The sequence below is a fragment of the Podarcis tiliguerta genome (assembly GCF_965153285.1).
Source record: "Podarcis tiliguerta genome assembly, chromosome: 11".
NCBI lineage: Eukaryota > Metazoa > Chordata > Lepidosauria > Squamata > Lacertidae > Podarcis > Podarcis tiliguerta.
In genome coordinates this window covers 35,517,369-35,532,603 of record NC_139544.1, presented here as the reverse complement: position 1 = coordinate 35,532,603, position 15,235 = coordinate 35,517,369, and the positions used below count along the sequence as shown (strand labels likewise).

The following is a 15,235-nucleotide window of genomic DNA, read 5'->3' as shown; positions in this document are numbered from 1 at the left end:
TCCAGTAACACATTGGAACGCGCCGTATTGAACAGAGTTGCTTTTTGTTTTTGCTGGAGGGCGGAGTTGTAACAAGGATGAGGCATTTTTTTGGCAGATTGCAGGTGATTTGGTTGGGTGCATAGGCTTTCCCTCACTTGAGAGCGGGGGAAGGATCCACATTTGAAAAGCTCTGAGTCAAAATGCCCTCTAAAGCACCCTTCCACAATCGGTTTGGCTTGCATAATAGAGGCAGCAGCGGTGGTGCTCTGAGGAGTGCTAAAAGTGCTTTGTGAGTGTTGTGAGTTAGTTAAAATGGTGGGTAACCCCAGCTAGCCAGTAGTGGGCTGCAAAAAAATGATTTAAAAGAGACCCCAATCATCAACACACTTTTTTATTCACACTCCACATTGCTGACATGATTACTCAAGTACTGTAGAATTTTCCAATTTATTTAGTGCATTTTGATACACATTGTGATTCTAATGCATTTTAATAGTTTCTTATGTACTTAACTGACATTCACTTGGTGATATCTTATTGTCATTCTTGTTGGATATCATTTGTGTATGCTTTTCTTTTTTACTTGTGTGTGCATGCACTTTCACACACAGGTACACATTTGTGCGCATACTTTCACACAGGTAAATTTGTACTCCACATTTAAAAGCAAGATATATAAATAAAAATAACCAGAAGGTATATACAGTGGTACCTCAGGTTAAGTACTTAATTCGTTCCGGAGGTCCGTTTGTAACCTGAAACTGTTCTTAACCTGAAGCACCACTTTAGCTAATGGGGCCTCCTGCTGCCGCTGCACCGCCAGAGCATGATTTCTGTTTTCATCCTGAAGCAAAGTTCTTAACCCAAGGTACTATTTCTGGGTTAGCGGAGTCTGTAACCTGAAGCGTATGTAACCTGAGCTACCACTGTATCATAAAAACAGCACAGCTAACTTTTTTGATAAAAAACAACCAGTTTGTTAATGTCCAATTACTGAATATCCTGTGAAGGTACAATGTATCTTTTTGCTCTTCTGGGATGTCAGTACTGTATTTCCCATAGCATCCAGAAGGTGGTGATGGTGTACTGTTGATAGTCATGGTGTTCTTTCCAAGGCATACATTGGTGCCTTGCTAAGGCTATTAATTCTTTAGGGAGAATTTATTTCAGATGTTATAAGAGAAAAAAACCTGCTCCTTTTTCCTTATGGGGTATCCAAGAGCCCGTATAGAGTCCTTAAGTATGTTATCTCTCGGAAGGAGAAAATAACAGAGGCCAACCAGAGAATCTTGAGAAGCAAGGCAGCTCGTAAGCCTGATCTTTATTACAGTAACTGTTGCAACAGGGTGCTCACAACCACACCCAGGAGGCAGAAGGGACCCAGAACAACGTTGTGCAAGCCCTTATATAGACTTTTGAAATTGCTCACCCTGTGGTTCAAGACCACCTCCCCAAAACATCATACATACATCACAGAAGGAGGCGGGCTACAGCAGAAATACATCATTGGGTGCAGTCTACAACAGAAATCCTGTCTGGCAGGATACTGATAATGGTCACTTGATTGCTTTACCTGGGCAGCCTGGCCATTCCTTTTGAGATGCTAAATACTTAGTCCCTGAATCCAGATCACAGGCTCACCCTATTCATACACAAATACATCCTTAAAACAGGTAAGCAAAAGACAATGGAGAGGCTTTCCCATTTCCTTCCTCCTTGCAGAGAAATAATTTGAGGTCAGTTTGGGAGAGTCAAAATGGTTACACGATTGCTCTCCTCTACTATTTCAGACACATGGTTTATATACTTATGATTGTGTTTGCCTTCTAAATTTATGAACACACATATATATATATATATATATATATATATATATATATGCTTTCGTAGATTTTCACGGGTACAGGAATGCAGGTTTTGGTGTCCTCGGGTGTCTTCCCGTGTAAAAGTTGGGGTGTCTAGGCGACGTTTCGACGAGGTCTCACTCGTCATCTTCAGGCTGGTGCTTTCGGCTTCTTGTTACTGGAACAGAGCAGGATCTCAGTGTTTGAGTTCCTATAAATACTGTTGAGGAGGTGTGGTGTATAGCCTCCAATGTTCTGGGCAGAGAGGAGGTTCCCAGGCTAGTGTGCCTTTTCTTCTTTTGTTCCTTAATTACTTGAGGGATATCTTGAGTGATTTCTTGAGTGATTTCCTGAATCCCACTTAGGTGGGTCATTAGGTGTGGATTAGTTGCTAAAGCCTTCGTGTCTTGAACTCTTGAACTTTGTGAAGAGTTTTTCTGAGAAGATGGCTGTACTGCACTTGGTTGTGCTCTGGCTTGGCTTCGTGTATAGGGGCGAGCTGTGGTTTTGTGGCCTGTGCCAGCCAGATCTGTGTAGGGATTGCAGGGGGGTGCAGCATCCGGAGGTGCCACCCTGGTTTGGCTACTGGATGGTGTCTGTAATTTATCTGTGGAGAGGGTCTGGGTTTGGGTCTGGTGTGGTTGATTGGTGATGGCGTTCTGTGTGCCTCTGGATCTGGTGTCAGATTTTGTGGGGAGGGCTAATTTCCAGATGTCTGGCAAGCGGGATGTGTCGTCACGCTTGTTCATGTTGTGAGGGTGTTTCTCTATCTCGATGGCTTCCATGATTATTCTCTTGTGGTGATGTTCCATGTTAAAGAGCAATTTGGAATCTGCAAAATTAATTTCGTGTCCTGTTTCTTTCATGTGTTGGAAAAGAGAGGAAGTTTTTTCTTCTTTTTTGACGGCATTCTTGTGTTCTGCGATCCGTGCATTTATTCGTCTGTTTGTTTGTCCAATGTACGTGGCTGGGCAGACTTTGCAGGGTATTTCATAGACCCCTTGGTTTTCCAACTGAATTTTATCCTTGGGGTTTCTGAGGATATTGGCTATTTTTTGGTTGGTGCAAAAGGCTGTTTTGATATTGTGTTTATGGAGGATTTTGCTAATTTTATCTGTAGTGCCCTTGATATAAGGAAGGAGGGCTATGCCATTGTTTTCTTCTGTGTCTTGGTTTTTGGGGGGTGTTTCTTTTTGGATTAGCTTCGTAACCCTGTTTTGCTGGTATCCATTGGCAATTAACACATTTGAGAGATTCTGTAACTCAGTTGTCAAGTGGTCTTCGTCAGCCAGGCGTTTGGTTCTGGAGATGAGAGTCTTGGCTACGGAGTTTATTTGTGCAGGGTGGTGGTGTGATTGTGCATGTAAGTAGCGGTTGGTGTGTGTTTTTTTCCGGTAGATAGTGTGTCCTAGGGAGCCATCAGGTTTTTTGTAGATTAGGACGTCAAGGAAGGGAAGTTGGTTGTTGGCTTCTATTTCCATAGTGAATTGTATTTTGGGGTGTAGGCTGTTGAGATGTGTGAGGAAGCTATCCAGTTTTTCCTTCCCGTGTGGCCAAATTACAAAGGTGTCGTCAACATATCTGAGCCAAAGTTTGGGTTTGTGTTCTGACTTGTCTAAAGCATTGGTTTCAAAGTGTTCCATGTACAGGTTAGCGATGACCGGTGAGAGGGGTGATCCCATAGGTGCTCCTTCTATCTGTTTGTATCTTTGTCCATTGTGGATGAAGTACGTGTTGGTTAGGCAGTGGTTGGTCAGGTCCAAGATGTATTCGGGGGGATTGTATTTGTTTTGAATGGCTGTCAAGGCTTCATTAATGGGCACTTGTGTGAAGAGAGATACAACATCGAAGCTCACAAGTAGGTCATTGGGTTGTAGGTTTTGCTTCTTTATTGTTTCTATGAACTGGAAGGAGTTTGGAACGTGTGAAGAGATGGATTCTGCATAGGGCTGAAGTTGCTTGGCGAGAAATTTAGCGAGATTTTGTAGAGGTGAGCCTATGGAGCTGACTATTGGTCTGAGTGGTGTTCCTTCTTTGTGTATCTTGGGGAGGCCGTAGAGTTTGGGGCATCTGGATGATTTTTCTCTGGGGATGATTCTTAGCTGGATTTCTTCACTGATAGGAGAGGCTTTTATTTTGGATTTGGTGGTTTTTTCCAGATAGGTGGTGGGATCTGTTTTTATAGGTTGGTAGGTAGGGTCTTGGAGTAGATTTGATAGTTTTGCTTGGTAGTCCGATGTGTTCATCACAACAGTGGCATTACCTTTGTCTGCTGGGAGAATGATTATGTTGTTGTCTTTCCTCAGGTTGGTGAGTGCTTTCTGTTCTTCTTTGTGTAAATTGCTTCTGGGTGGTTTGCTGGAGCAGAGGATGTTGGTGACTTCAAGTCTGATTTTATTGGCTTTTATTTTACTGCCGAGACAACAACTTAATTCCCACATGCTTCCAACTTAAATTCCACTCTAAAACCCCAGCTACCGAAAGGATCCTGAAACGAACTGAACTATCTCTAATCAGAAACGAACTACACAAGAAAAGATACCTACTAAACCAAACCAACAAAGATCTACTCACTCTTCACCTCAAACTCTGTAACAAAATCCACCCTGCACTCTGGGACAAATGCAAACAACTAGCCGTCTGGAGAGCTGAAACGGAGACCTCACACAAGACAGACACACACACCAACAAACTCCACAAACTAGAGAAACGCCAGAAGCCCAGCCACCCTCCACAACAACCCATGAAACAAACAGTACATAACATATCAGACAGGATCCTCACCTCAACTGAAACCAAAGTACTCTCCAAAGGTTTCAACTTTGCAGTCGCCCCGAGACGCATCCCCACGGAAAACATCATATGCGGAGTCGAAGCTAGCCTAACCAAAATCAATCCAGATGAAGCCAATAAAATCAGACTTGAAGTCACCAACATCCTCTGCTCCAGCAAACCACCCAGAAGCAATTTACACAAAGAAGAACAGAAAGCACTCACCAACCTGAGGAAAGACAACAACATAATCATTCTCCCAGCAGACAAAGGTAATGCCACTGTTGTGATGAACACATCGGACTACCAAGCAAAACTATCAAATCTACTCCAAGACCCTACCTACCAACCTATAAAAACAGATCCCACCACCTATCTGGAAAAAACCACCAAATCCAAAATAAAAGCCTCTCCTATCAGTGAAGAAATCCAGCTAAGAATCATCCCCAGAGAAAAATCATCCAGATGCCCCAAACTCTACGGCCTCCCCAAGATACACAAAGAAGGAACACCACTCAGACCAATAGTCAGCTCCATAGGCTCACCTCTACAAAATCTCGCTAAATTTCTCGCCAAGCAACTTCAGCCCTATGCAGAATCCATCTCTTCACACGTTCCAAACTCCTTCCAGTTCATAGAAACAATAAAGAAGCAAAACCTACAACCCAATGACCTACTTGTGAGCTTCGATGTTGTATCTCTCTTCACACAAGTGCCCATTAATGAAGCCTTGACAGCCATTCAAAACAAATACAATCCCCCCGAATACATCTTGGACCTGACCAACCACTGCCTAACCAACACGTACTTCATCCACAATGGACAAAGATACAAACAGATAGAAGGAGCACCTATGGGATCACCCCTCTCACCGGTCATCGCTAACCTGTACATGGAACACTTTGAAACCAATGCTTTAGACAAGTCAGAACACAAACCCAAACTTTGGCTCAGATATGTTGACGACACCTTTGTAATTTGGCCACACGGGAAGGAAAAACTGGATAGCTTCCTCACACATCTCAACAGCCTACACCCCAAAATACAATTCACTATGGAAATAGAAGCCAACAACCAACTTCCCTTCCTTGACGTCCTAATCTACAAAAAACCTGATGGCTCCCTAGGACACACTATCTACCGGAAAAAAACACACACCAACCGCTACTTACATGCACAATCACACCACCACCCTGCACAAATAAACTCCGTAGCCAAGACTCTCATCTCCAGAACCAAACGCCTGGCTGACGAAGACCACTTGACAACTGAGTTACAGAATCTCTCAAATGTGTTAATTGCCAATGGATACCAGCAAAACAGGGTTACGAAGCTAATCCAAAAAGAAACACCCCCCAAAAACCAAGACACAGAAGAAAACAATGGCATAGCCCTCCTTCCTTATATCAAGGGCACTACAGATAAAATTAGCAAAATCCTCCATAAACACAATATCAAAACAGCCTTTTGCACCAACCAAAAAATAGCCAATATCCTCAGAAACCCCAAGGATAAAATTCAGTTGGAAAACCAAGGGGTCTATGAAATACCCTGCAAAGTCTGCCCAGCCACGTACATTGGACAAACAAACAGACGAATAAATGCACGGATCGCAGAACACAAGAATGCCGTCAAAAAAGAAGAAAAAACTTCCTCTCTTTTCCAACACATGAAAGAAACAGGACACGAAATTAATTTTGCAGATTCCAAATTGCTCTTTAACATGGAACATCACCACAAGAGAATAATCATGGAAGCCATCGAGATAGAGAAACACCCTCACAACATGAACAAGCGTGACGACACATCCCGCTTGCCAGACATCTGGAAATTAGCCCTCCCCACAAAATCTGACACCAGATCCAGAGGCACACAGAACGCCATCACCAATCAACCACACCAGACCCAAACCCAGACCCTCTCCACAGATAAATTACAGACACCATCCAGTAGCCAAACCAGGGTGGCACCTCCGGATGCTGCACCCCCCTGCAATCCCTACACAGATCTGGCTGGCACAGGCCACAAAACCACAGCTCGCCCCTATACACGAAGCCAAGCCAGAGCACAACCAAGTGCAGTACAGCCATCTTCTCAGAAAAACTCTTCACAAAGTTCAAGAGTTCAAGACACGAAGGCTTTAGCAACTAATCCACACCTAATGACCCACCTAAGTGGGATTCAGGAAATCACTCAAGAAATCACTCAAGATATCCCTCAAGTAATTAAGGAACAAAAGAAGAAAAGGCACACTAGCCTGGGAACCTCCTCTCTGCCCAGAACATTGGAGGCTATACACCACACCTCCTCAACAGTATTTATAGGAACTCAAACACTGAGATCCTGCTCTGTTCCAGTAACAAGAAGCCGAAAGCACCAGCCTGAAGATGACGAGTGAGACCTCGTCGAAACGTCGCCTAGACACCCCAACTTTTACACGGGAAGACACCCGAGGACACCAAAACCTGCATATATATATATATATATACACACCTTAGAATTCTTATAACACAGACCAGCAAGAATTCTCTTTTATTTTGGAAATGTGTGTATTAGAAAGAATGAACAAAATGTTGCAGTTCAGCAATCATATGTTTACCTTTAAAAGTACCAATCAAATCAGAGATGAAGTAGCTGCAGCAGCTGCTCCTACCTGCTGCTCCCTTGAGCCTTTCATACTCCCTCTTTCCCTACATGCAGTAGCAAATGAGACCCCACCACGTGAAAGAGAATTGAAAAAAAGGACCTGGGGAAGAACAGGAGCTGCAACAGTTATATAGGCTTTGATTGTTGTGCCTTTATGGCTTTGGACTGCTGTTTTAAATGTTTCAATATGCATCACTAGGTGTGTGTTTTTTGGTAACTGATCATATTCTGGATTGTGTTTTAAGAATGTTGTTCATACATTGTTACTGTTTTGTAGGCTGCCGTTTAAGAAATAAATAATGAAATCAATTCATGTTCTCTGGATTGTAAACTGGAAATCCAAGAAAGAGATTCTGTATCAAAAGAGATTCTGTAATACAAATATTAACCTATTTGAATGAAAGTGTCTTCTATTCCAATTTGTTGGCATCCATCTGTCTTGAGAGACAATAGAGTGCGCCTCCAGAGGGTTTAGGACCAGAGTATTCCTTCCTTCTACTTCCCCAGGTTCATGAACCCCATCTGCCCCTCACCTGCCTCTACAGCATGAGCAGAAACCGCCTTCTTGAACGTTGGGCCCAGTATTGGTCTTGTCCACTCAATTTGGTGGAGCCTGTCTTTACATGCTAGGAAAGCCCCTAACTCACAAAGGGTTTGAGACCCATTAGCTCCCCTCACCTGGTTTAGCCAGCCAGTTGAAGCAGTTCCTGGGATGCTGACAGCTTCTAGGAGTCACAGGTGAGAGTTGAGTGTAGGGTGGGGCACTGGTGGAGGAACGAGGGTGAGGAGGGAGCGGACCGCCCCAGGTACCACTATTCTGGTAAGGTGCCATCATGGTGGCGCCCCTGGAAACACACTGTGCACCCCCCACATGCCAGGTGCCACGCCCCCAGAATGTGTGCCATGTCCCTGGGATGCACATCATGCCCCCCCGGGGCACGCATCACAGTCCCCGGGGTGCGCCAGCCACGCCCCTGCCTGCTCACCACACCCGGTAGCAGAGCATGCAGCTTCCCCACTGGGGTGGGGACCAAAGGTGGACAAACTACCCTAGAAGGAGCATGACAGCTCTTGACAGGCACCTTCATACATTCAGCACCTGTTCAAATTCTTATCTGGTACAATCACACGAGACAGCTGCACCACATCAGCTTCTTCACATAATGGGCACTATGATTTAGGTCAGAGCAATAATAATATTAAAATAATACAGAACATTCATCCATGATATAAACCAATGTCCAGGGTCAGAAAAAGAAGATGACAGAGACACCAATGAGCTTAAACCTCTGAATTACCAAATCAGCTTATGGCAATTTTATCTACCTCATTTTTCCTGATCTTTTTTGCAGCCAGTGCATAAGTAGCCAGTTGAGCTAACATTGTTACATGGTGAACATTTTCGTGTTCTGAATTCCTTCCTTTGCTTGAGATCACTGGAGACTTATGGCATTTATTTTTTATCTTATCATATATGTTGAAATTGTTTCAGTTTGGTTGTGTACTTTTTAATGTTTCATTTTTTGTTTTTTTTTGGGTATGTTTGTAATTATGCAATTTTTTCCATTCAACATTGAGCATGGTTTTAACTATGGAAAGCTGGCATAAAAAAAAATTATGCATTTATTCATGTAGTTAAGGTCATGATGAGGCATATTTATTGACTGTAGAGCCAGGCTCTTCACATAATGTGCTTGTTAAAGCAGCTTACCCTAAATCACAGTCCTGGGATAATGCATTAGGAGATTACTACTTAAAACATATTTTTGAATGACTATAAATGTCGTAAGTGCTGATATGCCACCTCCAGTTGTTCCTTAATAAACACTAAACGTATAGAATTTACCAGGAAATATGAGTCAACTAGATAATTAACTTGGTGACAATTCATCTCTTAAGACAGCTTGGTAATTTTATTCTTTTCCATTACTTTTCCAGTTAGTTTCATTTATTGTTTTATTTCTCTAATATATAAACAAGATTTCCTATTCTGAAGCTGCTCAAAGCCTAGTGAAAGTGGAAATGAGAATGTTCAATGGTTTTTTCCTTTTATTACCTGCAGATGTGGCTATGGATGCTTATTGGTATGGCAACTTGAGAGAAGAGCAGAGGCCGAAGGACACAGATCTATGCAACCACTTTTAAATTATGGCATTAAGAGACTGAAAGAGTTACAGAGAGTGGCTTTGAGCATGACCTCACCATGCAGGAAGAACCTGCCCAGGTTACGCTTTCTGTACCTGCACGTAACACACAAAACTGCTCTCAGCTGTAAAGGTTTGTATAAAGATAATAGATTTCTTTCATTCATCCTCATGGACATCCGCCATGGCACAGACCATTGTTATTCCTAGTATTGACACCAGAGAACTGAAGAGTGGTCCAAGCTACCTATTCAGAAAAAAGCACATAGCACAGCTCTTTCCAGATGCTGGTAGTGGATTCCTCAGATGTCAGGCTTCAGGGAATCAGCTTCCAATCCTCCCCCATGGCAGTAGATGAGCAGAATAAAGGAAAAGGAGTCTTCTTACCAGTTAGAAACTTTAATAATCACAACAAGAGAACAAAGAACACATCTCCTAGAATGGCGGTGCTCCCAATTAAGGACCCCACCCTCTTCTGTCCCTATACATCTATGTCACTTCTACGTCTTATATTAATCTGAGCTTGTAACCTCTGTGCTTCTGTTCTGCCACTTTCTGAACTCTCCGTGACTTTGGAGAAGGGGCGGATGAATGCTGTCCAGAGACTATGAATCTGTTAACCCTCTTTCTTCTAGTGTTTCTTCTCTTAGCTGTTCCCCATCCAGTATTTCCCAGCTTCTGCCTTCTGAACTATGTCCCTCTGCAAACCACTGTTCCAAATCTATACTGTCTTCTTGCTCTTGGGGAGATTCAGGATCTGGAGCAGGAGCAGGGGGAGGCTCCCACCATTCCTCATCAGTGCAGTCCTCCTCAGCATGGTCCCTGACATCAGAGGACAGGAGAATTCTAGCTGCCTTTCCTGCTCCCTGGCCAAATGCGCAAATGGTTTTTTTAATGTGGGGAAGCATTCACATATGATTCCAACTGTTTACTGAAATTTGTAGAATGAGCAGATCAAATCCAGCCTAGCCCATTTTGAACAATAAGTTTTTTAAACAAACGAATGAACAAACAAACAAACAAACAAACAGTTATGTCATTGGGACAAAAGGTTGTATCCTTATATAGCGGCAACTCACTAAAACACACACACCCTATAATCAATCTGCATCCCCTGATAAATTAGCTTTTTGCAGAAAGGGCCTCAAGCTGTAATTGATGATAAAAATATTCGTAGTGTGTTCCTTTCTTCTATTATTCCCAGATATGGCATGAGTCAAGTCAGCATGGTGACTCATACTTCAACAAGCTGATGAAGACCTTGCAAAACTCCCAACCTAAGAAACACACCGTATGGCCAGCACCTCATTTTATGGGACCTATATTCTGAGCAAGAATCAGAGAATAGCTCCATCAGGTTAACAAATGAGGGGGGTGCTTTTGGCCCAGGGGCAGCCAGTGGATGATACCAACCATAAACTTGACTTTTCCAGGACATACTGTATTAGCACTTTTATAACATTGAATATGGAGGTGGTATATTTCATGTGGGATAGGTATTTCCCCATGCATGCTCACATTTTGCAGCATCCACACAACATTGTTGGCATCAAAATCACAGCCTGTACTTTTTCTCAATTTAATATGGATTTTCCCTTTGCAGGGTAAATACGATAAAGTTAAATGAATAAACTTGTTGTCAACAATCTGTTTGTGGTATCTTAACACCACATTTGCAACATCAAGCTCATGTCTAGAAATGCCGTTATGCAGAATCAGACCATTTGCAATCCACCTCTATTGGATATGTTGAAACAAAACAAAACAAAACTGAATTTTGGTGTTTTGCTCTATCTCTGAACTTCACTTCTCTACCCCACTGTACGCATGCAGGTATAATCTCTTAATAAATGCTACAGGTGTAACTGTGTTACCAAGAAATGAACTACATATGTGATGGTAAGTCTCCTAAATCTATACTAACTCTCGATGTTTACAATAGCTAGCACATGTTTTTCCAGCAGGAGCATGCATTCATAAAGATAAAAGGAAAAGGACTCTTGAATGGTTAAGTTCAGTCAAAGACAACTATGGGGTGCAGCGCTCATCTCACTTTTCAGGCTGAGGGACCCGCCGTTTGTCCACAGACAGCTTTCCAAGTCATGTGGCCAGTATGACTAAACTGCTTCTGGTGCAATGGGACACCGTGATGAGTGCCAGAGTGCACAGAAACACCATATACCTCTCTGCCGGAGCGGTACCTATTTACTTGTACTTGTATGCTTTCGAACTTCTAGGTTGGCAGATTCATAAAGATGTGCACCCTGCAGGCTGAGCAGTAAATGGTTAATTTTTAATGCATATTCTATGAATAACCTTACTGCTTACCTAATGAAAGTATGTCATAAGTACACAATAGTATAAAAATGCACAGTGTCATTCACTGTCATGTCTATTTCCAAAGTGTTTCTTTATCACGGAATGATTCAGGCATTATAATTCTACAGCAATCACCTATATATATTTCCCCTTATGGTAAAGTTGTCTGAAACAACTGTTAACTGCCTGGGTACTTGTGTACAATGTTCATCTTCCATACAATTTTTTTCCATCAGCACTATATTCTGCTAGTCTTGATCCCATTGTTTTCAGCCATGGTTTGGCTTAGTGTGTGACCTGGACCCAGACTCATGGTTTGTCTCCCACCAAGCAAAACACAAACAGTAAGAGCTCATGCTTTGTCTGGAGGAGTCAAAACATGAGCCTGGGTTGGGATTATATGCCAAGCCATGGTTTGGCTTAGTGTTACATGTGAACCTGCTCTCTGTTTCGTTTTGGAAGATCTGTGTCTTGTTGATGGTCCAGTTACTCTTCAGTTTAACACTATAATGCAGAGATCCTAGATACCATGTTGGGCTGAACCTGAAAACCAGGTCACACCCACACCATTGATTTAAAGCACTCTGATGCCACTTTAATGGTCATGGAGGAACTTGGGAATTGTAGATATTTAGGGGTGCTGACCTCACAGACCTGTAGGTCTCAACACCTTAACTAACTACAGTTCCCAAGATTCTCTTTGAATTTTGAAATGGTATAAGAATACTTTAAACTTATTTCCCCTTCCCTTCCTCCTCGGCTAGCACCACCTTTTGTCCCTGGTGTTTATATAGCTAATACCACATTTGCCACCTCTCACATTTTGTTTTTACTGCTACAGTCTCGTTTGCTATGCTGGAGCACATAAAAGACACTCTCTTGCAAACTAGGAACACACATAACCACCTCTGTGTCTAGACCAGGGGTAAACTATTGGTCTACAACACCCATCATCTCTGACTATTGGTCATGCTGGCAGGGACTAATGGGGAATGGTCTAGCAAATGAAGTTTGCTCCCTTGGCTGTAGATCAGAGCTGGCTAACATGTGGGTCATGAGATGTTGTGGATTCCAGTGCCCATCAGCCCCAGCATCATTAGGAATGATGGGAGTTATAGTCCAGAAACATCTGGAGAGCCAGAGTTTAACCATCCATGCTGTAAATGTATCCATATTTAAATATTGAATGTGGAAGTGACTGGGTAGATATTTTTAGTTGCCTTTATTACTGGATATGGCAAGGCTGACGTACTATGTACAGGTGGAGTTGAGAGCAGCTGAAGAAATCCTGGGCGTTATGAAAAGGTATGGACACAAACAGTTTACTTTTAGTGTGTAACAATGATAAGCAGGAAATAGAGATTTATGTTATGAAGACACTATTTGCATATGAGGGGGCTGAGCGGGTTGCGTCATGCAACTTCGGTGGGAGTTAAATGCTGCCATTGTGGGAAAGCTACAATTTCCACCCCTTCAGACATTTAACCCAAGCAAATTTGGGTTACCAAAGACTTTCCCAGTTTCTGAAGGAGTAGTTAGTTTCCAGGTTTACTGGGGCTAAGGCTGCATACACACCAAATTTAAAGCGCATGACTCCCCACAAAGAGGAGTCTTTGTAAATGGTTCACTTTTGGTTCTTGCAGTAAACAAGGTTGAAAACATGTTATTTATAGGCAGTGGATGTTAGACCTTGAACAGTTCCATCAAATTATGTTGCTGTTTTAATAGCAGTAGGAAATCTCTTGGAGAACAGAGCAATTCCTAATAGAGCAAGGTGAGAACTCCCAGATGATTCCTACAGAATCTTGCTGAGTGCTTGTTGCAGCAAGTGATGTTCTCAACCAAACAGGAGTCAGAGCTGCAGCTACAGGGGTGGGGTTGAAGAGCCTGGTTTTTTGCCCCAGGTGAAGCCTCCAGAGGGGCACCACTGAGGCTCCCAGCCTGTGTGTGTATGTATGCAAATACACATGGGGGGTACCAAACTGGGTCTTTGACCCGGGTGAAATAAAGCCTAGTTTCACCTCCGAGGAGAGCACAGCATTTTGCAGATTTGAACTCATGAATGGGTCATCATTCTCATTGCAAAGGACTGGAAATGCAGGGTGTGTGTGTAAGATTTACTGTGCAATTCTATATGTGTATACTCAGAAGGGTGCATGAGTTTGAAGCACATATAGGGACTAAAGGACTGATAGGAATTCAAAATGTAATTGCAGGGATGACTAGCTAGCATGCCAGTGGTCAGGGATGGGATCTGCAGTCCAACAACATGGGGGGGGGGGGAGGACACAAGTCACCTGTCCCTGTTGTCCTCAGACCTATTCTTCATCTTTATACAATTTGTTAATTGCCTTTCATTTCATCTTCAAGGCAATTTAAAATAATAAAATATATCTAAAGGTCAGTTTAAAGATATATACACTCAAGTCAGAGACCTATATATATATTTTCTCACAGCTGGAAAAGTCAGACAAAAATGCCTACAATTGTTCCCTGAAAATAGCACACCCCGCAAGCATCCCACAAAAAAATGGGGCATCCCATTTTTTCCTCTGAGAGCACAGTGGCCATTTTGGTCACTGCAGTCTCAAGAGATTTCGAACTGTGTTCTCACCCTGAAAAAGTGCTTTTCTCAGGGCTGCGATCTCAGGCGGTGCCCCAAAATGTGAGTTTTTGTGTGCTGTGAGCACAGCCCCCCCCAAAAAAGTGTGTCTTTTGGGCTCCGTGATCTTGCTTGGGTCACATGACTTGCGCAGCAGCACAGACAGGAAAACATGTGCCCCAGTTTTGGGACTCAGCATGTTGGAAGACATGAAATAGTGACTGCCTATTGTAACTCAACAGGGATGCTAGCTGTTCCACAAAACAGGGGTAGCCACACTGACAGGCCTGCTCCATATTGCTGTGGAGAGGGCTCCTGATATTTTATCAGCTTCAGGGAGAGAATATATGTTATCCGGGCTTAGAATTATCTGGGACAACTATATAATTGGGGTAGGGGGAGAGTTTTTAACCTCTTCTATAGAATCCCAGCCTGCACTGCTTATGATGCTTATCTGAAAATAATTGTATGCTGGAACAAGGCATTCCCAGGACCCAATTAAGACTGTGTCACTTGGGAATGGCTGCACTGTCATGGCAACAATATTTTAAAAGACCTTCCCACTGGAGGCCTGTGCCACTAATGTATCTCCGGTCCACAAGCTGCAACTTGTTGAGTTGCTGGGCTGGTTCTGTATCAGAAAAGTGAGGCGGCATTGTGTATTTTTCATGCTTTGGAAAACAGAAATATAATAATAACCAGACTCCGGTGATCTAAGTTTGTTGAGAATATTCCCACAGTCATAAATGGTGGAAAAATAAATAAAGGGAAAATATCATCTGGCAGTGGAAGGAAAAACTTAACAGTTCCTGGTCTGTGCACCACGGAATAATTAAGAGAGTAACTAAAACAAGCAGTTATGGCTGCCAGAAAACATGTCCCTAATCTCAATTTAGATGTAATTTAACTGTCTTATCTACTGATAC

At 42.8% G+C, this 15,235-nt stretch overlaps 1 long non-coding RNA gene across 2 annotated transcripts in view; it reads left to right on the top strand.

The window, feature by feature from the left end:
• The first annotated feature begins 1 nt into the window (after nucleotide 1).
• The window catches only part of LOC310660225, a 20,121-nt gene continuing 4,887 nt past the window's right edge, over nucleotides 2–15,235 (top strand). Inside the window, exons 1-4 of one of the 2 annotated variants that reach the window (XR_014503316.1) lie at nucleotides 2–104; nucleotides 9,307–9,521; nucleotides 10,593–10,745; nucleotides 11,222–11,287. This is a non-coding gene — a long non-coding RNA (uncharacterized lncRNA). The remainder of the gene's footprint in view (nucleotides 105–9,306; nucleotides 9,522–10,592; nucleotides 10,746–11,221; nucleotides 11,288–15,235) is intronic. The other variant, XR_014503315.1, reaches the window with a different exon arrangement.